The sequence below is a fragment of the Macrotis lagotis genome, chromosome X (assembly GCF_037893015.1).
Source record: "Macrotis lagotis isolate mMagLag1 chromosome X, bilby.v1.9.chrom.fasta, whole genome shotgun sequence".
NCBI classification, from domain to species: Eukaryota; Metazoa; Chordata; class Mammalia; order Peramelemorphia; family Peramelidae; genus Macrotis; species Macrotis lagotis.
The window spans coordinates 130,933,110-130,949,748 of record NC_133666.1 but is presented as its reverse complement, the minus strand read 5'-3'; positions in this window follow the sequence as shown (position 1 = coordinate 130,949,748).

The following is a 16,639-nucleotide window of genomic DNA, read 5'->3' as shown; positions in this document are numbered from 1 at the left end:
CTCCAGATCATTTTACAGATGAGGAAGTTGAGGCAAACAACATGAAATTATTAGCCCAGGGTCACACAACATTTAATAAATGCTTGTTGACTGAGTTATTTGAGATTCAATGATGTGCTCATGGCCAGATGGTCGTTGACAGAGGTCAAATTTGAATCTAGGTCTTCTTGATTTCAAATTCAATGCTCTTTCCACCTCATCAGGGGTTGTATTTTTTTTTTGTTGACAAACATTTATTTTTTTGGTGGGGTTGCAAGGCAAACGGGGTTAAGTGGCTTGCCCAAGGCCACACAGCTAGGTAATTATTAAGTGTCTGAGACCAGACTTGAACCCAGGTACTCCTGACTCCAGGGTCTGTGCTTTATCCACTGTGCCACCTAGCTGCCCCCTATTGACAAGCATTATTAAGTGACTTCAATTTATCAGACATTGTGGTAAACTCTGGGATTATAAAGAGTGGCTAAAGATAGTTTCTGCTCTTTAATAGTTCAAGTCTGATGGTAGGGGGAGAGTATATGATTGTGTATAAACAAGATAAAAATGAGATAAATTGGAGATAATCAACAGAGGGAAGGCGCTAACACATTGCCAGAATCTAGGAAAGGCCTGAAAGAAATCAGGGAAGCTAGAGATGAGAAAGGAGAGAATTTTAGGTAGGAGAGAAGTTGATGAAAATATGAAGAGTCAAGAGATGGAATGTCTTGAATGAGGAACTGCAAGGAGACTGGGAGACTGGTGGTAAAGATCAGGGAAATAAATCAAAAGAAGATTAGAAAGGTAGGTGGCCTGAATTATTAAGGGTTTTGAATGTTAGAGAGGGGTGAAGGAAAGGGAAAAAATAGACCTTTTGGAACATTAGCACAGTGTTGGAATACATTAGGCATTTAATAAATGCATGTTGATTGACTTGGCAGTCTGGCAAAGCCTATAACCCCTTTTAAGAATTATGTCTTTTAATGCATGTAATAAAATGCAAATGAATATAAATAAAGACAATTGCATTGGAAAAGTTATCAAAAATCAAGTGCACTGATCCCAGGTAAAGAAATTATACAGAACCCTACCTACACCATGTTCTCTTAATAAATCATATCAAGTTGTATTATTCTGTGATTGAAGACTGATCTGCATAAAAAAATAACTTGCTGAAAACTTGAAGGATTGTAACTAAGAATAATGAGATCTGTAGTTTATTTAGAAGAACTCCCTGGTTTCTTTCCTGAGTTGACCAGTATCAGTCTAAGAATAGGAGGAGGAGTCTATCCTTATCACACAGTAAGTTCTTTTTCTACCCCCTCATACTATTCTTTCAAAAATACTTTAAAAATAGAAGTTCAAGTTAACAAGCATGGGCAATAACATGGCAAATGCAATGCCCATAATGAAAGATAGGTTTCCAGATTCATAACTCTTTATAATGAACTTTTTATAACCAAATCAGATCCTATTCCAACAAATACAACATATTTCTGCAAGGCAAAAAATATTTCTAAGACCAGTCCATTAATTCTCAGAAATATTGAATACCATAAAATTATTGTTCAATGAATGAATTTAGGCAGGAAGTTGAGGTAAGAAGGATGACTACATGACATCTTCCAGCTCTGAGTTTCTGTGAATCTAATTCTGGATAGGTTTGATGATCACGAAAAACTATATTATTAGGCAAATTAAAGGGGGAAGACAGGAAGACTTGGATTATGAGAAGAGCTAGTCATTTTACCTCACAGTGCCCTAGGCAATTAACTTAAATAGATATAGGATTCTGCTACATTGGTTTTAAAGACCAAAGGGATCTTACAGGCTATCCTATTCCACTTCACCTTATTGTTGTTATTCAGTTGTTTCAGTTGTATTCAACTCTTTTTGACTCCATTTGGGTTTTCTTGGCAAAGATCCTAGAGTGTTTTACATTTCCTTCTTCACTCATTTTACAGATGAGGAAACTGAGGTAAAGAGGACTTAAGTGACTTTTGTGACCCTAGGCAAGTCTTCCTGCCTCGAGACTTGATTATCTACTGGGCCACCTAGATGCTACAATATATATTTTACTTTACGTATATGTATTTCTTGTCTTACAAGTTAGAAACCATAGGAGTTAATTGACTTGTTGTACAAGATCACATAGGTAGTAAATAATGGAGAAAGGATTTGAATACATTTCCTCTAACTTCCAAAATTCCACCCATTTCCCACTGAACCACTCTATCTCTCAATGGAATTGTTACCTCCAAGGAAATAGAGTGGGTTTGTATCCTTTGACTTAGTCTAGTCCTTATCATCAGACTCAGACCTAGAAGCTGAGAATGCTTAATTCTATTGTGCATCCCTTACCTTGGATTTTTATGTCAGCAAGAAATGAGAGGAAAACAATTACAGTTGAAGTTGATCAACACCTACATGATTAAGACAAAGGTTGGCAAGGGCATTGTAGGAATTATCATCAGTGTAAATCTGGTCCACTTTCTTGCCTAAATAGACTACCTACTTCTTTTTTTTTTTTAAATCACTTTTAGGCCTAAGCTCTTACCCAGGGTAATCTGCACATCCCAACATTTCAGGTAGTGCAATCTGTCAACAGCCTCCATTTATAAAGATGATATTACTAATCTATTGCTAACTTGGCATGAGCGAAAAGCAGTTTTTGGACGTACACATTTGGTTATCTTTGTGTCCAAGGGCACAAGACAGCTGGCTAGGGTCAACTCTGCAGTCTGTGTGAAATAGAGTGAAGAAAATTTGGCCACAGAGGGATTGAACTTTTGACCTTGACCTGGATAGCCCAGCTTATGAGCTGGTGTTCCCAGATCTAGTGGAACTAGGCATGATTAAATGCCAGAGCCTTATGGATCAGCAAGCAATACACAATTTTGGGGGTCTTTTTATATCACAGATACAAGGAACAAGACTTGCAGTATAATTGCAACTCTATCCTATCTCCCTCAGCTTGATGTCTGTAAAGAGTATGGACAATTTTTATTGTATCTTGATTTTTATATCCTTCAGAATATATGTGGATATTTATATACATGTATATAAATATGTACATATATGTATATTTTCATATAATTTAGAAGATATGTATATATTTATATACATATCTTTCTTATTCAGCTTCATTGCTGTATTCATTCATTCATTCATGCAGGAGGAAAATGAATCTGTTATCAAACAATGACTCATATTAACCAAATCTTGGTATCTGGGGATTATGCCAGCATGGTGCTTGTCCATTTTGGGAAATTCCCATTTAGAAGAAATAATATGGAAAGAAGATTCAAATCCAGTCAAAGACAGCTTGAGGTTAACTAGATTTCACAGTTCTTTGGACACCAGAATTGGCTGTTGTATTGCTGGGCATTGGATTTTGAGTCAAAAGATCTGGGCAAGTCACTTAACCGATCTGGGCCTCAGTTTCTTTATCTGAAAAGTAGGGCAAGGATTATACTTTCTCCCTTGATGATCTTTTGAATGGAAGATAATCTGCTCAGCTCTGATGTATTTGCTCTAGAAGAAACCTGAAGCTTTCATCAGTCCACATAATCATCAAAAAATCCAAGATATTCAAACCACAATAATTTCTTCCACCCCAGAATTTCACAAATGGATATGTGTTTGTCTCTTCATTCCTACTACCATTTACCAGGAAAGTCAGAACCAGTGTAGAGTATCTTCCTAGCTAAACTAGAGACAGAGATATATAGAGCTGGCAAAACTTTGTGTTCACAAGCAGCAAGAGACTCCCTTGGGAAAGCCCTTCAAAAAGGGCCAGGGTGAAGAGCAGGCACTAATGCAGAGTCAGTGAGACTACTTAGGTGACCAGGTCCAGATCATCTGAGTTCTCTAACATTGTCTTAAAATGCCAAGCAGGTCCCCTAAAGATCCAATACTCTGAATCTCAAAGATCCAGGGGAGCTCAATTCCAGGAGGTGAAGTTCAGAGCAAGGATACAAGAGACAAAGTATGAAGGAGTATGCCCCTGGTGTAAAACCCCAATTTAGGAAATAAAACAAGAGATAAGAAAATCAAAGAAAACATTAATGAGTATTAAAACACATTGGAAATATAACTCTATAACAATTGCAAGCTAAAATTCAAAAGTGAAAAGGATATTTTCTGTAAAGACAATATGAATGCCTAAAAGAAATACAGTAAGAGACTGAAAAAAAATTTTGGAGTTAAGAATTAGAGAATAAGAAGATTAGAGGAGAAAGAGGTAAACTTTACTCAAGTAATAAAATTTCTGAAAACCAAAATAGACTAAATAGTAATCAATGACTCCATGATGAGGCAGCAAGAAATATCAGGACAAAGTTGAAAAATTTAAAAAAATAGAAGAAAACACGTGACTTAAAAATGACTTTGTTTTTTTGTTTTAGGTTTTTGCAAGACAGTGATGTTAAGTGGCTTACACAAGGCCACACAGCTAGGTAACTAAGTGTCTGAGGGCCAGATTTGAACTCAGGTAATCTTGACTCCAGGGCTGGTGCTTTATCTACTGTGCCACCTAACTACCCCACCCCAAAATGACTAACTTTGAAAATAGATCAAAGAGAAATAATTTAAGAATCACTGTGAATCCTGAAAATGAGAACAAATGCCTGAAGATTAAATTTCAAGAATTCACAAATGCTTATCCTTCATTTCTGAAGAAGATCACAACATCAGAGAAGTGACGTCATGACAAGCACATGAATTGGATTTGAGTGAGGGGGTGCTGTGCTAAGTCACCAGCCTCATTTTATTCTCCAGAGTCATCTGGGTCCAGTGGTCAGATATGAATCAGGATGACCAGAGACGGGCCTGGATACAAAGCAATCAGAGTTCAGTGACTTGCCCAAGGTCACATAACTAGTAAGAATCAAATGTCTGAGACTGGATTAGAACTCCTATCCTCCTGACTCCAAGGTCACTGTTCTATCCACTATGCCACTAACTGCCCAGGATTCACAAATGAAACTTCACAGACCTATTATAACCACAAGAAAGACATTAACTAATTGTTTCCTGAAAAGAACCCTAAAAGGAAAAAGAAAAGGAGTGTCATATCAAAACCCCAGAATTTTCCTATTAAAAAAAAGGTATCACAAGCATTCAGAAAAAAGTAGTTCAAATGCAAAGGAATGACAGTCAGGATAATATAAGACCAAACAGCTTCTACTAAAAACCAGAGGAAATCCTGGAATACAATATTCTTCTTTATTTGCTTCTTTATTTTTGAATTTTACAATTTTCCCCCAATTTCACTTTCCTCCCCCCACCCTCCATAGATTATTTCTATGCTATCCATTGATCTAAATTGAATGTGTTGAGAGATAAATCATATCCTTAAGGAAAAAAATAAAATATAAGAGATAGCAAAATTACATAATAAAATAACTTTCTTTTTAATTAAAGGTAATAATAGTCTTTGGTCTTTGTTCAGATTCTACAATTCTTTCTCTGAACACAGATGGTGTTCTCCATCACAGATACCCCCAAATTGTCTCTTATTGTTGCACTGATGGAAGAGCAAGTCCATTAAGATTGATCATTAATCCCATGTTGCTGTTATGATGTACAATGTTCTTCTGGTTCTGCTCACCTCACTCAGCATCAGTTCATGCAAATCCTCCCAGGATTCTCTGAATTCCCATCCCTCCTGGTTTCTAATAGAACAATAGTGTTCCATAACATACATATATCATAATTTGTTCATCCATTCCCCAATTAATGAATATTCACTTAATTTCCAGTTCTTTGCTACCACAAACAGAGCTGTTATGAATATTTTTGTATAAGTGATGTGTTTGCCCTTTTTAGACCCAATTGTGGTAATGCTGGAACAAAGGGTATACACATTTTTATTACCCTTTTTATTACCCTTTGGGCATAATTCCAAATTGCTCTCTGGAAAGGTTGGATGAGTTCACAGTTCCACCAGCAATGTATTAGTGTCCCAGATTTCCCACATCCCTTCCAACAATGATTGTCCTTTCTGGTCATAATGGCCAGTCTGAGAGGTGTGAAGTGGTACTTCAGAGATGCTTTAATTTGCATTTCTCTAATAAGTAAAGATTTAGAGCAATTTTTCATAAGACTGAATCACTTTGATTCCTTCATCTGTAAATTGCCTCTGTATATCCTTTGACCATTTGTAAATTGGAGAATGGCTTTTTTTTTTTTTATAAATTCGACTCTGTTCTCTATATATTTCAAAAATGAGTCCTTTGTCAGAAATACTAGTTGTAAAAATTATTTTCCAAATTACTACATTTCTTTTGATCTTGGTTACAGTGGTTTTGTCTGTGCAAAAGCCTTTTAATTTAATGTAATCAAAATTATCATTTGTTTTTAATAATGTTCTCCATCTCTTCCTTGCTCATAAACTGCTTCCCTTTCCATAGATCTGATAGGTAAACTATTTCTTGATCTCCTAGTTTGCTTATATTATTGTCTTTTATGTCTAAATCCTGCATCCATTTTGATCTTATCTTGGTATAGGATGTGAGGTGTTGGTTTAATCCAACTTTCTGCCATACTAACTTCTAATTTTCCCAACAGTTTTTATCAAAGAGAGAATTTTTATCCCAAAAGTTGGACTCTTTGGGTTTGTCAAACAGAAGATTGCTATAATCATTTCCTGCTGTCTCTTTTGCACTGAATCTATTCCACTGATCTACCACTCTTTTTCTTAGCCAATGCCAGACAGTTTTTACGACTAATGCCTTATAATATGATGTTAGATCTGGTAGAGCTAAACCACCATCTTTTGCATGTTTTTCATTAAATCCCTTGAAATTCTTGACTTTTTATTTCTCCATATGAATTTAACTACAATTTTTTCTAACTCTTTAAAGTAAGTTTTTGGAATTTTGATTGGTCGGGCACTTATATTAGCTTGGCCTATCCATGAGCAGTTGATGTTTGCCCAGTTATTTAAATCTGATTTTATTTGTGTGAGAAGTGTTTTGTAATTGTTTTCAAAAAAGTTTCAGAGTCTACCTTGGCAGGTAGACTCCTAGGTATTTTATGTTGTCTGAAGTTACTTTGAATGGGATTTCTCTTTCTTGCTCTTTCTACTACACATCTTGCTAGTCATGTATAGAAATGTTGAGGATTTATGAGGGTTTATTTTATACCCTGTGACTTTGCTAATTTTTTCTAGCAGTTTTTTAGATGATTTTCTAGGATTTTCTATGTATACCATCATGTCATCTACAAAGAGTGAGAGTTTTGTCTCTTCTTTCCCAATTCTAATTCATTCAATTTCTTTTTCTTCTCTTATTGCTAAAGTTAACATTTCTAACACAATATTGAAAAGTAGTGGTGATAATGGGCATCCTTGTTTCACTCCTGATCTTATTGGGAATGCCTAGCTTGTCCCCATTGCATATAATGCTTGTTCTTGGTTTCAGAGAGATACTGCTTATTGTTCTAAGGAACAATCTATTTATTCCTACACTCACTAGTTTTAGTAGGAATGGGTGCTATATTTTGTCAGCATGTGTTTTTTTTAAAGCCAAACTCCAGAATTCTTTAATAAAGCAGAAAATACTTCAAGCAGCAAAAAGGAAACAATTTAAATACAAAGGAAACACAATCAGACTTACACAGCAACTACCAGCCTCAACACTGAAGTACTGGAGGACCTGGAATATCATACACCAGAGGGTAAAGTACTTGGGACTACAATCAAGAATCTACTATCCTGCAAAATTCAGCATATACTGTCAGGGGAAAAGATGGATGTTCAACAAAACAGAGAACTTCCAAAATTTCCTGACAAAATGTCCAGAACTGAACAGAGAATTCAACTGCCAAATACACAACTCAAAAGATGCATAAAAAGATAATTGAAAAGGGGAAGGGAAAAACAAATAAAACTAAACAAATGTTAGGATTAATAAGACCATTAAATTGTATATGACCTTATAAGGGAAGATATAAGACTTGTAACTCTTGAGAATTATATTTCACTTAAGATACTTAAAGAGTTCGATATAATTGAAGAGATTGAACTTAGAGGATATGGGTATGGTTTTTTTCAGCATCTATTGATATAATCATATGATTTCTGATAGGCTTGTTATTGATATAGTTAGTTATACTAACAGTTTTCCTAATATTGAACCAACCCTGCATTCCTGGGATAAATCCTACTTGGTCATAGTGTATTATCCTAGCGATAATATGCTGCAATCATTTTTGTTAAGATTTTATTTAAGATGTTTTGAATCTACATTCATCAGGGAGACAGGTCTATAATTTTCTTTCTGTGCTTTGACTCTTCCTGGTTTAGGTATCAGGAGTACAATATTCTTTTTTTTTAGGTTTTTGCAAGGCAAATGGGGTTAAGTGGATTGCCCAAGGCCACACAGCTAGGTAATTATTAAGTGTCTGAGACCAGATTTGAACCCAGGTACTCCTGACTCCAGGGCCGGTGCTTTATCCACTATACCACCTAGCCGCCCCTGGAGTACAATATTCTTAAAGACAAAAGATATAGGCTTACAATCAAGAAGAACTTATCCTCCCAAGCTAAATATAACTCTATGAGGTAAGGGTGGGTGATGGGAAGTGGATTTTTTTTAATGGAATAAAGGATTTATAAGCATTTTTAATGAAAAGGACAGAAGACAGTAGGAATTTTGAAATCAAGTTCAAGAGTCCAGAAAAATATTAAAAGTTAGATTTATTTAAGCAGTTTGAAGAAGGCATATGTTTCTTATAGTGCCTACTTTCTAACAAAGGGAGAAGAAAAAAAGTATCCCTTCAGAACCTTAATATCTTCAAGGGATATTGAAAAAGTTAAATAAATAGGTCAGAGACTGGTTCTGTCCTGAGGAAGAAAAGAAAGTGTAAATGGAAGAATGCACTAGAGTAGAATAGAAGAAGATGGAGGGTAATTTATTCCTTTTCATAATTGAGCATGAAAGTAGAGGTTGAAGAAATGGTCATCAAATCACTTTTTTTAGGTTGTTTTATTTTTTGCAAGGCAATGGGGTTAAGTGGCTTTTCCAAGGCCACACAGCTAGGTAATTAAGTGTCTGAGGCCAGATTTGAACTCAGGTACTCCTGACTCCAGGGCTGGTGCTCTATCCACTGTGCCACCTAGCTGCCACCTATCAAATCACTTTCACTCTCATCTCAAACAGGCAAAGGAAGATTGAATAGAAAGACAGACAGAGATATCTGTCAGTCAGATACACCCATCCACACACAAAGTTTGATGTAGAAATATATCAAACTTGTCAAGGAAATGCAGAGCTAAGAAAAGGGAATGGGTTTAAGAGGGAAGATATTTTTTTTTAGGTTTTTGCAAAGCAATGGGGTTAAGTGGCTTGCCCAAAGCCACACAGCTAGGTAATTATTAAGAATCTGAGGCCAGATTTAAACTTAGGTACTCCTGACTCCAGGGCTAATGCTCTATCCACTGCTGACCAAGAGAGAAGATATTATTTGGAAAAGATTAAGCAACATGCATTTCCTGAATGGGAAGCAAAGATTAAAAAGGATTAGAAGGAAGAACAGGCATCTAAGGCAGTGTCTTAGATGGTTTTGTCAACAATTAAGGAATGGCTGAACAAATTATTTATGAATGTAATATTTTAAAAAAATTATTTATTTAATACAATGGGGTAAAGAGTGACTTGCCTAACATCACAAGCTGAGCAATTATTACGTGTCTGAGGTCACATTTGAACTCAGGTCCTCCCAATTCCAGGATCATGCTCTATCCATTGTGCCACCTAGCTGCTCCAATAATGCACTGTAAGATATAATGAAAGGTAATTTCAGAGAATCTTGGGTAGTTTGAAAAAATGTAGAGTTTGATGAAGAGAACTAGGAATATAAGGACAGCAACATTGTGAAGAAAAATAACTTTGAAAGACTTAAACCCTCTGATAAAAGCCTTGAACAACCATGTCTCCAGAGGACTTATGATGGAGCATGTTACCCAGCTCATGACAGAAGAGTGATAGACTCAAAGTGCATTCATTGCATTTTTTAGAAAAGGCCATTGAGCAATGGCAGTAATGATAGAAAATGTGTCTGATCTTTGAGAGGTAATGTGGCATAACTGAAGGACTCTGGAGTCAGGAAGAACTAGACTCAAATTCCACCTCAGCCTTTTTTTTAGCAGAATAACCCTAGACAGATCATTTAACATGTCTGTGGCTCAGTTTCCTCTTCTTGAAAAAGGGGGGTGAACTCCATTGTTTCTTAGGTTCCTTCTAACTCTAAATCTATAATCCTAGAATACCAAGGTGAATACTGTAAAGGGAATACTACTTTTTTTTAGATAAATGAGATATCTTGATAACAACAGTATCATGATTTTATAATCAGCCACTATACACCTGCACATTTATATAAACAAACTCAAAAGACTTCCAGTGTTATGTCTGTGATTATACAAAAGTGAGCCCTGTAGCTGTCTAGATGATTTTCCTAAGGGTATAATCATTTCAACCCATTATAACATGTTCAATTAATGAGTCAGAATCCAAGATGAACCCATACTCTGTGTGTTATTACTGACCCTGACTCACAGTTTTTCTCTAGCAGATAAATAAGTGATACAAAGGAAAAATCCTAAATATATTTCAAAGCTTTGATTCTACTTTCTGGATAAGGGCAAAAAAGTGTGGTAACCTATTGGCTATCTGGCTACTACCAGAAGTAGTCCCCTCTTTACTGGGGGGAAAATGGGATTGATTTATAAATTGTCATCATCTTCAATGAGATCATTATATCCTCACAGATTTCAGAGCTATAACTAACATAGAGTGAATGGGACTTTGATTCAGGGTACCAATGTGAAGGAATGTGCTTCATTCCTAGGAAGGCACGTTTCTACTCTCCCTTCCCCTAGGATCACCATCCTTGATCATCTTCTTGTGGTTCTCTGGTGCATGGATCATGACTGCCCCTCCACAGAACTTTTTGAGTTCAGATCATCACTATTTTACCCATGTTATATTGCTCTCTGGGTCATCAGACTCGCCTCCCCACCCAGGGCTGCTCAGTGTTCATCAAGCCATTTCCTACCTGAATAGCCCCAGGAATTGTTTCAGTTGTTTATTTCTCTGATAGATTTGTAGAGGGAAAAGAGACCTTAGAGGTTATCTAGTTTAATCTTATTTTACAAAGAAGAAAATAGCATGTGAGGTTAGTGACATTCAAAGTCACACCAATAGAAAGTGAAAGAGCTATGATTTTCAACCAGGATCTTCCAAGGCCAAATCTAATAGTATTTTTCCCCACTCTGCTGTGCTGTCTCCTCTCTCCAGAGACTTTTGTTCACTGAAGTTTTCATGACCACAAACTTTTTTTCCATTTATTTATGGATGAGGATGCCAGAGAAACTTCTCTGAAAGTGGAGGAAGTCTCATTTTACTTGCTTAACCTTATTTTTACTTTGGAATAGCAATGATTGATGGGCTACTGCTCACCACAAAAAATAGGCTAGGCATTGCCTAGGGAACCAAGACCATGTCTGTTTCAATTGATTTGTATAGCATCAATGCAAATTCTCACACAAGTAGATACTTTGTAAATTTGATTTAATAGTGTATAATAGGGGCATACAGGACTGCATTTCTCATCCAACTGTGTATCCCATGATGCTTGACTGGAGTTTCCGGGTTTGAAATCCTATGAGACAAGAGGTGTTTATTTGCTGGATGTAGAGGATTTTATCTTGGAGTTAGGTATTCCTGAGAATACTTTCTCCACCTGCTCCCAACCCACAAGGAGAGGTTAGGGAACTGCATCAAAGCAACCTGGTATCATAGGATTTGGCCTCCTGAACAGAGATTCCTGCTCCATTTGCCATATTCCAGCTCCAGAAACTGGAAAATGGAATCCAGGAGTTAATCACCATATGAAAAATGCAAATAGTGCCCAATGTAGCATTAATTCAAATTAAATGCTGGTTCCCTACAGTCAAAAGTGGCTAAGAAGAGGCACAGAATGAGTGAAACTCTATGACTGTGTTTAACCAGGCAAAAGTATCTTTCTTACCATGACATGTTTCCATGACATCCCCTCCCAGATAGTGTACTAGAGTAAGCTGTAAAAGTCTAATTTTCTATGTGAATATTTACACTTGGCAAAGCTACAAATCAGGGCTTTATTTGTTGTTTGTGTACTTTTTAAAAAAGTGTTAATAATGCAGATTAAATTTTAAAGAGTATTTGAGTATTTTCCTCCAGACCCTGATAGTAAAACATTTACCAACACACTCTTTTGTTATTCTAAAAAGCATTGTTTAAGCTCAACAAGTGTGCAGTAGAAGGGTCAAAATATGAAGTCATCACCACACTAGAGACTAAAGACTATAAGATTATAATGACTGACATTTATAAAGCACTCTAAATTTTGTGAAGTACTTTGCATTTATAATCCAAATTGAACCTCACAACACCTTTGTTTCTTTCCCAGGCCCAATTTGCAGAAGATTATTGGTATAAGATTGTAGTCCCTCAGGAATGTATGTAAGATCATTTTTGCTATTCCTTTGCTAAATGGTTTAAACCTAATGAAATCTATTGCTTCTAAAATGAATGTTTCTTTTCTTAGTCTACCAATACAACACAGTGAATAAGCTTAGATAATTTTTCTAAGATATCCAGGAGTGGGGTTCAAACCACTGGCTGCACACTTAATAATCAAATTACACTTTCATTAAACTCAACAATCTGTGGGATTTGGGGGATGATTGGGAAACAGGTTATATTCGAATTATGATGAATCTGCAAGAGAAAGACCTGTAACAAGAAAATATCTTCCCCAGTGGAATTTATCTCTAGTTTATAGCTAAGGATGCGCATGTCTTTCTCTCCTTTAAAGTGAGGAAGGGATGTTCTCAGGAAATGTGCTGATGGATCCCTAACATGGAAATGATTAGCAAGAGAGAAGTTGCTGTGGATGAGAATAATATACTTATGAAAGATAGATCACATCATAGCAATCCTCCCTTTTCACTAGCTATTTGAGCAATGGCAGAGACACTTTCCTAGGGGTACATGTTCTGTCTGTTTCCTGAACTGATGGATAGGGAGAAGATTATCCATTTTCTTATTTTTCCATGAACATCTGTGTGATTGGTATCTCTAATTCCTGTTAGGACAAGAAATGTGATTATGTTTTATTCTCTAAACAATTTCCTTCCAAAACACTCCTCCCTTCCCTTTCCATCCTTCTTTTTCCTTCCCCCTCCCTCTCCCCTTTTCCTTTTCCTTTTCCTTCTCTGTTTTTTTTTTCATCTCTCTTACTGTTCCCCTTCTTTTCTCCCTTCATGTTCTTCTCTACTGAGCAGGCAAATGCTGAGATCAGATTATATGCATCTCCTGGACTTGTCTACTTCAAAAAACTCTCATTTTCATTGGATGATTTTTACTTCTTCTGCCACGCAGATCAGATCACAAGCCTTTCAAAGCCCTCCAGAGCTGATCATCAATACAATAGAGGCCAAGTGCTTCTCAGGTTCTTACTTAAAAACTATGTAACTTGATATCTTCTGACAGCAAGTACAGCTTTTGAAAATGCATTCACCTCCATACCATCATAAGACTAGAATGGAGGCCTCAGTTTGAAGAAATTCCCTCCTCCTCCACTCCCTACAAATTTAATTTATGTGTTTTCTTAGTTAAAGGTATCATGCTACTTTGGGATAGTTTTGTTGCTATTTCCTTTCCTAAAAAGTTACAAACTAAGAAAAAATAATTATAAAATTCATCTGGAAGAATAAAGGGTCAAGAATATTCAAAGGAATCAATGAGAAAAATGTAAAGGAATATAATCTAGCAGTATTAGATTTCAAACTATATTAAAAAATAGTAATGATCAAAACAGTAATAGAGTTTAGCATGGAAGTGGGTGTAGAACCTGCCTTAGATTGCTTTCTGTCAGGGGGAGGGGAGGAGAGAAAGGGGAGGGAAGGGGAAAAATGTAGAACTCAAACCTTGCCATAGAAATGATTGGTAAAAACTACTGTTGCATGTAGTTGGAAAAATAAATAAATAATTAAGTAAAAAGTTTTTTAAATAAAGGTTTTCAACAACAAAATAAGCAATAATAGAGAGGTAGATCAATGAAATAGATAAAATATACTTTTTTGACTAATTAGTCATTTCTGATTCTTCTTAACCCCATTTAAGGTTTGCTTGGCAAGGATACTGAGTTTTCCATGTCTTTCTCCAGCTCATTTTATAGAGGAGAAAGCAAACAGGGTTAAATGAATTAAATCCAGGTTCACACAGCTACCAAGTATCTGAGGTCAAATTTGAACCCCACTCTTCCCGACTTTAGGCCCAGAACTCTACTCACTGTACCACCTATCTATGTATCTATACAATATACAATAGTACATGGCTAAAGTAATCTAGTGTCTGATGAGCCCAAAGATCCAAGCTTTTAGGGTAAGAACTCATCATTTGACAAAATCATTTGAAAAACTAGAAAGTAATTTGACAAAAACTAGATGTAGTCTAATATCTCACAATGTATACTGGGATAACATCAAAATGGATAAAGGATTTTGACATAAAGAATTTTGACTTAAAGGGTGATATCCTAATCAAATTAGGGAAATAGTGAAAAAATGTGCTTGTTGAATCTATACATTAAAAAAAGTTTATGAGTGTGATCTTCTCTAGGATCACAAGAAGTAAAATGGATAATTTTGATTACATGAAATTGAAAAAACTTTATTCAGGAATAAAACTAATGTAGCAAAACAAAATAGGTGGTGGTGGTAGGGGATAAAAGTCTCATGTCTCAAATATGTAGCGAATTGATCCAAGTTTATGAAAATAAGAATCATTTCCCAGTTGATAAATGGTCAAAGGATATGAATAGTAAGTTTTCAAAGGTAATCAAAACTGTCAATAGTCACATGAAAAAAAATGTTATAAATCACTACTAGTTAGAAAAAAATGAAAATAGAGAAAATATAAAAAATTAGAGAAATAACTCTGAAATATCACCTCATAAGTATCACATTGTCTATCATGACAGAAAAGGAAAATGACAAATGTTATAAGAGATGTAGAAAAATTAGGACACTAATGCACTCTTGTTGGAGTTGTAACTTAGTTCAGTCATTCTGGAGAACAATTTGGAGCTGCACACAAAAGGGATGTTAAATTGTACATGCCCTTTGACCCAGTATCATCCACAATAGCTTTGGTGTGTGTCTGGATATTTACTTGAGAGTCAGGTCAAATAGAGACATATATGCAAGGTGGTGATACAACTTTACTGGCTTTTTTTGGAAACTCAGACTTTTTATAACAAAAAGTTATCTCAGGAATGACTAGTAAAAGGAGACCAAGTTTTACATTTTCTTGGGTAAATTTACAATATTTATTCTTAGAAATCTGCATGCTTCTTTATCAGAAAAGCCTTTTACAACCACCTCTGGGTGACACAGATTGTGCCAGGTCGGGGTTCACTGGAGAGCCAACAAATCTATTTAATGAGCAAGAATACATACATATTTCTGATGAAAAAGGTCACCAAAGATATGTGTAAATCACTCCCAGGAGCTGACCTTCTACAACCCAGTAGTATCTATTAGGTACTTACTATTAGGTTTGTATCCCAAAGAGATCAAAGAAAAGGGAAAATATTTGGATAAACATATTTATAGCAATCTTTTTGTGGTAACAAAATATTGGAAATTGAGGATTAATTGGAAGATGATGGACAAGTTGTGGTATATGATTGTGAGGGAATATTATTCTACTATAAGAAAAAAACATGAGAAGACTTATGTAAGGTGAAGTGAGAAGAACTGGGACATTATTTTTCACAGTAAAGGCAATATTATAAGGATGATCAATTGTGAATTATTTAACTACTATGATCAGGACAATGATTCAAAACAATTCCAATGGAACTGTGATAAAAAAAAAATCTCCAAAGAGAGAACTGATGAATTCTGAATGCAAGTAGAAACATACTTTGTTTACTTTATTAATTTTTTTCTTTTTTCTTTTTCTTTGGGTCTGCTTTATTTTATAGTATGGTTAATATAGATGTATGGTTTTCAGGACTTTACATATAAATTTTTTGTTTTCATTATTTGAATGTTATTTTATTTTTTAAATTCTGTTCAAAGGTATTTTTCAGCATTTGTCTTTTTATAAACTCATATATATATAACTGGCATCAAATTGTTTGCCTTTTCAAGAAAGGAGTGGGAAGGAAGGAAGAGAGTTTGGAATTTTTAAACATGTAATTGGGAAATAATTTCCTAGCTAGAATGCAGGAGAAAAGCTTATTTCCTTCCTTGAAAGGGACCAATCTCTTTAATAAAATATTTAGTAAAGAGGAGGCTCTACATTTAATCCTTTTCACATTGTGGGGAGTGGTGATTAGTAGCATGTGATCTGCATAAAATTTTTTGGTCTTCCCTTTGTACTAGAGAAGAAAGAATTATATTATTTTGAGATTAAAAGATAAAACATCAACATTATACAATAATATATATGTATACACACATGTACACATGGATTTTTGAATTTCTAAACCTTTTATGTGTCATCTGCTGGATTTCACATGTCTTCTGGGGTTTCCATAAAACTTCTTCAAAAATTCCAATTAATTTTTTATGCCAATTTGTGAAACTTTGAAGGGGAAAGTCGAG